Source organism: Meles meles, chromosome 15 (genome assembly GCF_922984935.1).
Source record: "Meles meles chromosome 15, mMelMel3.1 paternal haplotype, whole genome shotgun sequence".
NCBI lineage: Eukaryota > Metazoa > Chordata > Mammalia > Carnivora > Mustelidae > Meles > Meles meles.
Window position 1 is genome coordinate 11,525,575 of NC_060080.1, and position 8,924 is coordinate 11,534,498.

An 8,924-nucleotide genomic window follows, 5' to 3' on the forward strand; every position below is an offset into this window, starting at 1 on the left:
TTTGATAATTTGTGCCTTCTCTTTCATTTCCTTTATCAGTCTTTGTAGAGGCCTATGAATTTTGTTGATCTTTTCAAGACCCAGCTCATTTTAACAGATTTTCTTATTACTTTATGTTTTAATTCCATTGGGTCTATTGACTTTTATTCTTCATTATATTCTTTTTTCTGCTTGTGTTGGGCTTATTTTGCTCTTCTTTCTTCTTGTTTCCTAAGGTGGGGTTTTAGATCTTTGACTTGAGATTTTTCTTTTTCTATCATGCAAACATTTTAATGCTATAAGTTTTCCTCTAAGTACTGCTTTAGCTGCTTAGTACAGATTTTGACATGTTGCCTTTTATGTTCAGTTCAAAAGATTTTCTTTTTTTTTTTTTTAAGATTTTATTTATTTATTTGACAGACAGAGATCACAAGTAGACAGAGAGGTAGGCAGAGAGAGAGGGGGAAGCAGACTCCCCGCTGAGCAGAAAGCTTGATGTGGGGCTTGATCCCAGGGCCCTGGGATCATGACCTGAGCCGAAGGCAGAGACTTTAACCCACTGAGCCACCCAGGTGTCCCTCAAAAGATTTTCTAATCTCCCTTGATGCTTCCTCATTGACCGTGGATTATTTGGAACATACTGCTCAATTTCCAAGTACTTAGAGATTTTCCAGTTATCTTTCAGTTACTGACTTCTAATTAGTTTCATTATGATGAGAGAATATACCAGCAAAATTTTAGTTCTCTTAAATTTGTTAAGGTTCTTGTTTAATGACCCAGGGTAAATTATATCTTGTATCCACGTATACTTGAAAGGAGTGTGTATTCTGCTGTTGGGTGAAGTGCTCTATAAATGTCATTTAGACCCACCTAGCTGATGTCTGGTTCAGTTTTTCAACATTCTTGCCAATTTTCTCTTTATTAGTTCTATCTATTATTACTGAGAGGAGTTTTGGCATCTCCTAGTGTCATGTTTCTATACATTCTGTCCAGGTTTCTAAGTTGTTCAGTGGGAGAGGCAGAACAGACTTTGTGTACTCTTCATTGTTCAGAACTGGAACCCATTTGCCTCTTTATCTCAACTATATTTGTGCCTACTGCTGATTGAGCACATGTCTCTCAGGAGAGCCATATCCTAGTAATGAAACATCTCCTTTTACTTTCTGAATGCCTAACCATAAGTCAGAGTTTGAAAAGAACACGTTAGGAGCCTGCGTCCAGAAAGGGGGTTCCTCCCACATGTAAGAAGAGTCTACGTGTTCCCAAAAGAGTCCCCACCTTCAAGGGGGACTTTCCACTGCAAGGGTCAAGGGTCAGGAGAGGAACCCCAGGGGAGAAGACACCTGAGTGAACTGCAAGACTGTTTCAGGGTCATAAAGATGAAAAAGATGGAGGGACAGCCAGTCTCTACGAAGGCCTAGAGCCAAGGGGAGCTCTCTCTTGTGCAATACTCTGCAGGGTGCATTCTCCAATGATCATCTCACTGTGAGAGTAGTGTTCATCCCTCCACTCAAGGATGAGAACACGGAAGCTTTGCAAAGGAACTTGTCTAGATCCACTCTACAAAACAGCCACAGAACCTTCTAGAGCTCAGGTCTCTTCTCTCCTGCCCTTTTTTCCCCCCAGGGTGGGGACACGGATGTTTATTTTTCCCAGCTTTATTGAAGAATAGTTAATGAATCTATTTGTGTATATTTAAAGTGTACAACTTGATGCCGTGACACATACGTATATATCAAGAAATTACTGCCACTATCAATAACTAACATGGGGCACCTGGTTGGCTCTGTTGGTTAAGCATCCGACTCTTGATTTTGGCTCAGGTCATGATCTCAGGTTCTGGGATTGAGCCCTACATTGGGCTCTGAGCTCAGTGTGGAGTCTGCATGAGACTCTCTTTCACTCCTCCTCTGCCTGCCCCCTTCTTTCTCTCTTAAATAAATAAATCTTAAAAAAAAAAAGGAATATAATGACATGTCTATCACCTTATACAGTTGGCTCTGTTGTATGTGTGGTGAGAATGGTTAGACCTAAAATTCCAAGTATAGGGGCGCCTGGGTGGCTCAGTGGGTTAAAGCCTCTGCCTTCGGCTTAGGTCATGATTTCAGGGTCCTGGGATCAAGCCCCGCATCAGGCTCTCTGCTCCGCGGGGAGCCTGCTTCCTCCTCTCTCTCTGCCTGCCTCTCTGCCTACTTGTGATCTCTGTCTGTCAAATAAATAAAATATTAAAAAAAAAATTCCAAGTATACAATACTGCATTGTCAACTCTAGTCCTCATACTCTCTGTGAGACCCTCACAACTCACTCTTGTAACTGCAAGTTTGGGCCCTTTGACCAATTTCTCTCTATTCCCCCACCTCTACCCTCCAGCCCCTGGCAACCACCATTCTACTCTCGGTTTTTATGAAATCAGCTCAGTTTTTTAAGATTCCACATCTAAGTGATACCATACGGTATTTGTCTATCCCTGTCTGGCTTATCTCAGTTAATGACCTCTGGGTTCATCCCTGCCGTTGGCAATGGCAGGATTTCCTTCTTTTTATGACCAAATAATATGCCGTCATTTGTGCGCACGCACCTACCGGTTTTCTTCATCCATTCATCTGTTGATGGACACTTAGCTTATTTCCATGTTTGGGCTTTAGTGAATAATGCTGCAATGAGTACGGGAATGCAGACACCTCACTGAGGTTGTGATTTTGGTTCCTTTGGGTGTGTATCCGCAATAACATAGCTGGATCGTATGTGGTTCTATTTTTAAATTTTTGAGGAAACTCCACGCTGTTTTCCATAATGCCCGTCTGATCTTCTTTTCTCCAAATGCTCCCATCCATGGGGCTCTTCCAGATCAGAAGTTCCCCAGCATTTTTGCTTTTCTCTGTGTCCACATGCAATGACTCCTTGCAGGTGCCTGTGCCCCGAGGGGGCATATTAGAGTCACTAGAGGACGACTGAGCAGCCTAGAACTTTGTAGTCTGAGAAATCACCTACCTTAAAGGGCATGCTTTCTCTCCCTGTGCCTGGAGAGGAAGCTCTGATTTTATTCAAAACCTTTCATTTTAGAGGAGAGTGAAACATAGGCAGGGAGAGAGGAAGGGATTAGAACCGAGACCAGAGCTGGGGATCGGGATTCACATATGTGACTCTTTAATAAGAAACTGATCGCGGCTGACATTTATGGAGCACTTACTCGATCCTGCGACATTCTGATAATCCCTTTGCATGGACGAACTCACTTTTTTCACACCCTAGCAGAGAGATTCTACCCACCCCCACCTTCTATTGAGCTCATGTTATAGATGAAGGAACTAAGGCAAAGAGGGGTTTTCTGCCTTGTCCAAGCTCGTGCAACCAGTGCCTGGAGAAGCCTGGAAGCCAGCAGGTGCTCTGGTTGCCATGCCTTTGCTCCAATCATGCCCGCCTCTCCCGTTTTGTTGCCTGTCCCCCTGTTTCTCAGCATCAGGATCCTTCCACAACCGAACAAATGGCCTTTTATCTGCTTTGTTTTCCTTTTAGGGGCACCTTATCAGTCAGTGGGGCTGCCGCAGCGTTCATGACATTGACCAGGGATGCATCAGGGTCTGCACAGAGCAGGGCCTTAGGTGGCAAAGCCCCTGCCCGCGTCCGGCCCCCACTGAGGAAGGGCCCTGACTGGGCCTGGCCTCCCATCCTGCTGGCCTGGCCTCCTTCCAAAACCCACATCCTCTCAAGGTCTTGAGACCAGGAGCCCTTCCCAGCTCAGGCAGGACCTGGCCGAGAGGTGGCCCAAGGCAGGCATGACAATGAGTCTAAAATTACCCCAGCTGAAGGCTGTGCGCCCTCCACCCTTCCTGCATTCCTCTGGAGGCTGGGCCAGCCCAGAGAGAGAGCTCTGTGGGTTTGGATGCTTTACATTGGGAGCTGTCTCCCAGCCACAGGGCTTCCTTAGGCTAGAGGGCTGGAAGGGCTCCCTGGAAATGCAGCCCATTGGGGGCAGGCTTGTCATGGGGCTTAGTGCTCTGTCCCATGTGTCTTGAGTGGTGGAGGGTTTGCTGGGTCTCTGTGTTCCCTCTCATTGGCTCCCATTTGCCTGGCTAACCCTTATTTGTGCCAGAATGTTCCCCTAGATGGACCTTCCTCCAGGAAGCCCTCTTTGCATACCTCCCTCCTGCATCCGTCCTGGTTGCACACCTTTCCTCATCCAGGGCACACTGCTCACCCTTCCTAGGGTTCTTCCACTGTTCACACTCTGCCTGTTCATGAATCTGCCTCCTTGAGAAAAGGAGCTGATTTGTTGCTGTGTCCTAAACCCCCAGCACAATGTCCAACATATAGAAATACTCGGTAATGTTTGTTGAACTGATTAATTAAAGCAAAGAGGTCCTGGGTGAAGACTGAACAGTGTGGGTTTCTCTAGGCTCTAGCTTCAGGATGTCCATTGGCATAAAGACGTGAGACGTTCCAGTACTCAGGTCCTGGATGAGGACACAACCCTTGCGCAGGCTCCGGGTTTAGGAGTAGCAAATACTCGGTAGTTTCTGCTGACGTCTAAACTTCTTCCCGAATGTGATGATTGGGGTACAGATTTTGGATGTTATTGCTGACAGGTCTTTAGTCCTACTTACCCCTATTTTACAAAACAAAGGGAATAGAATCTTCGAGAGGTTCAGTACACAGCTAGGGTCACACAGGGGCTAGAAAATGGCAGGTTTGGGGCCGTCACGTTGTTCATAAGTTTTGTGTTGTTCTCATCACAGGGTTTTCATGCAGCCTAGAAGACACGCAGATACTAGGATAACGGCAGGTCATTAGGAAGAGTGTAGAGGCAAGGGGCGAGGGGCCGGGGAAGCCGGAGGGAGGAGAGCACTGACAGCCCGCGTGTCTGCCCCGTGGAACAGGGCAGGAGGCAAGGGGCAAGGCCTATGGGAGGCCAGGAACCCTGAAATGCAGGGCTTTGCAGGGGGGGACCCGGGACTCTGGTCCCCTCACGGACAGCTGCGGGGATGTGGTGGCAGGAGCTAACGCTGCCTTCACCGGTCCCTGACGCGAGCTCTCTGTGTCGCCATGGAACTGCCCCCTTGGCCCATCGTGTCTACTCCCCAACAACAGTAAAAGCCATTGGCCCTCCTCACCCTCCTTCCCATCAAACAAGCCGAGCTTCCTGAATGTCCGGATTTCTGGAAATATAGAGGCTTTGCCAAGATGCCCAGAACAGCTCTCTTGCTCTGTCTTCTGTGTCTGGTGTCCTGCTCGGCCCCCTTCCCGCCCCCTGCGGACCGTGGCTGTCCTTCCATCCACCCGTTCGTCCTGGCCAAATGGGCAGGTCAGGGCAGGAGCCTCGTCCGGCCTGCTGCGGGGTCCCCCCTTAGCCACACACGAGTGATGAATGTGCCTAGGATTAGCCAACGGCTCCTGGCCCTGGTGGTGCCAGGACGGAGCGCATTCCTGAAAGGCCGGAGCTGATGGATGCCTGGGGGGAGGGGGAGGTTCTGGAGAGAGGAGAGCCTCGAGTTTGGGAGGGGATTCCTAGCATTCCGGGGGATGGGGCAGGAGTGCCTGGAGCCATGATGGACAGACAGCTGAGAGCACAGCCCCAGACCCTGTGGGGGTGGGGGGTGGGCTGGATGCCTTGATCTGGACCTCCTGGGCCTCCCCACACCAGCCCCCTGGAATGTTATCTTTCCTCTAATCAATCAAAGGCCCGGGAAGAATGAGGACGGGCACCTGTGCTGCTGAGAGGTGGCATTGACTCTTTCTGGTTTTGGGGGGGTGGTAAGGAAGATCTTGGCCTAGGAAGGCCCGAAGGAAGGGCGCCGGAGCTTCCTGAATCCCCCCATAGGCGTTCCAGGTGAGCCCGGAAGGATGCTGAGTCTCGGAGCTGCTCACTTCTCACGGCATCCCCTCCCTCCCTCAGCCTCTCTATTTGGTGGCTGAGGGCTCTCCGGCCCCAGGGCAATACCAGGACTCTGGGTTTTTGGTTTCGGGATCAAATGTTCTTTCTCAGATACCTGCCGTCCTGGGCCTCAGTTTCCCCAACTCTAGAAATGAGAAAGCTGGATCTGATGGTCTCTGTAGACTGTACTGGTTCTGATGCCCTTGGACCTCTAAGCGAACTCACCCAGACTACTCACAGGCAGAGGGGAGAGCACAGTGCTAGCTAGCTCGCTCTCTTCCTCCAGCAAAGCCTCAGAAAATTCTGGAAGGAGGGAGCCCTTGAAATCTCTTTCATCCAAACCCCACTCCTAAGGCTGCCTGGCCGAGGGGGGAAGGTCAAGCTCAGGCAGATGCACAGTCCCCCACGTGTCCCTCCAACCTCACCTCCTCAACTGGAAAACAGGGAGGGTAATAGCCGTGAGCTCTCGCGGTGGATTAAGGCGGGAGCGGGTTTTCGCGATGCGCCTTCTTTTCTCATTAAAAAAGCATCTGGAAATTAGAGGAGAGAAGGGTTTGCAGGGTTGGAGACCTTAGGCATCTCCCCTGCCTTTGGCTGAGCACCCCTGGTGGCCAGCGTGTGCCGGGAGATCCGCACGCATCGCTCCCTTCCTCCCCAGGACAGCCCCCAGGGAGTATGTCTCCCCGTTTTATCAATGAAGAAAGTGAGGCTGAGGGAGGGGAGGACCCTCTCAAGGTCACACAAATCCTATGAGGATTCAGAAGCGGTTGGGTGCAGCCAGGCTTTGCTTTTGTCAATCGGAAACAGAGGAGCCCCCACCCCCCAACTGCCAACCTCCTGTCAAATCTCAGAGCAGACCTGAAGATGTGTAGTATGTCTGCAGAGTAGACAACCATTATTTTGTGGTGACACAATGATTTACATAAAGACAACCGATCTGGACGTTGATTTTAACGTCTCAATATTCGAGGGGCAGGTGGGTGGCTCAGTCGGTTCAGCATCCGACTCTCGATCTCAGCTCAGGTCTTGAGGCTAGGGTCTTGAGTTCAAGCCCCACGTTGGGTTCCACATAGGGAGCCTACTTAAAAAAAAATAATAAAATAAAATCTCAACCTTCGAGATCACGTTTGCCACGATTATTTTCACACATCCATCGCAATACGTACAAAATGGGAAGTGTGCGCTAGGCACGGTGTGGGCTGCACGCGTGCGCAGGCATGTTTGTGACAGTCCCAGAGGGACCGCTCCCTGCTCTCCCTCGCCTACCCTGGCGCCGTGCCTGCCACTGCATCTGGAGAACACAGCTGGACTCAGCACTCTTTGGAGACATCAGAGAGCCCAGGCCGGGTGGCTCGATTTTCCTTCAACCCTTGAGCGCTAGCTGGAAAAACTCATGGAGATTCTTGGCGCTGTCCCCTATCAGGGTTTCCTGAAACCCTTCAAAGGAGCAGAATGGCGAGTGGGTGGTAATATACCCATGACCTCATCTCCTTTGCTGTCCTTTTCTCTGGTCGAATCAAATAAAAACAAAGCATTCGCCAACATCACCCTTAGGAGCTGTTCCGTATTCAGATGAGCGATTGTGAGGAAATCTAAAATTAGTCCAGGATTAATCAGGTCCTGTCATCAACACGGATGACTCGGTTTCCAATTCCCCAAGTTATGACTTGCAGTGGGGCTCGCGGACACCCGCGGAACCTGACGCTGAGCCACCATGCAGCGGTCAAGCCTGATTGTGAAGCAGCAGCCGTAGACTTGGGTGGTCTGGGTTTGAATCCCGACTCTGAGCCTCGCCGGCTTCAGATGTGAGGGCAGCCTTCTTAAATTCTTTTAACCTCACATTCTCCATGGGAAGAGAGGGGCCCAAAGCACCCATTTCATAGTGTTATGGCACCATCTCAGTAAGACCGTGCGTGTAAGGAGCCCCAGTGTAGCTCCGGGACAATGATTCTCAGTTGAGGTTGTTTCCTTCCCCACTGCGAGGCTGAGGTCCCTGGGCCAAGTCACCATGGCAACCAGGGAAGCTCGGGTACCAGCACCACCTGCCCCTCCTCCAAGAGCTGTGGAATCTCGAAACAGGAGGAGACCTTGGATGTTCTCTGACTCGACTTCCTTTCTGTACCCTTTCCCCTACGTGCTCCTGCTCCCCTGCCTCTGAGGATGGGGCCCTCATTGTTTCTTCCTCATTCCATTGACTAATGCTTATTACACTCTTTCCTGTGTTAAACGAAAATACACTTCTTTACAGCTTTTCCTCTTGCGTGTGCACAGGAGTCTAGGCCCTGCCTGTCTCCGGCCTCCTGTTGTCTGTATCTCAGAGCTGGGGCCGCTTGAACAGGGCCCACAAACCACAGCTGGACCCCACATCCAGGAAGGTCTAGGTGGGACTGGAGGGAGGAGGGATTGAACGGGTTCCCACCAGGGGCCTTCAGCCACCCTAGCCATGCCCTGGTGTTCCTGTCCTGCTTTTCTTAGCCAGACATTTTTTTTTTTTTTTGAGACCCGGACCTTCCTGGGTCACTTCCTGACTCATTCACTCCCCCAGGCATGACAAGGCACAGGGAAGGCTGATGCGCCAGCAGCTCGGCCATGCCCCCCTACGTCAGAAGCCACAGCAGAGACACTATGGGATGGCGGTTGGCTTATACAACAGAGGCGGACCGGGCCTCGCCTCCCAGCTTGCTGTTTCCTGGGTGTGACCTTGATCAGTTTCTTGACCCTTTGGAGATTCCGTGCCTTCTGCTGTTTCACTGGAAATTGGATTTAAACACTTTTAGGGAGCGCTTTCATTTCCAACATTTGGGAATATATTCTAGAAAGAGCTCCGTGTGTGTGTCTGTGGGGTACTGACTTGTTACCTTTAAGAGATCACCAGGCTTTTGCACTTGGCTGCTGCATCCGCCGCTGGATGGAGGGAAGGACAGTCGAAGAGCCGCTCAGGGTGCCGCTCTACCCGTGCGGGGCTCAGAGATGCAGGAAATAGAAGCAAATGGAGAGATTTCGGGGGGAGACAGAATAAAGGGGTAAGCCAGCTGGGACGAAGGTGGGGAGGTGAGGTCTCTGAGAGGGATGC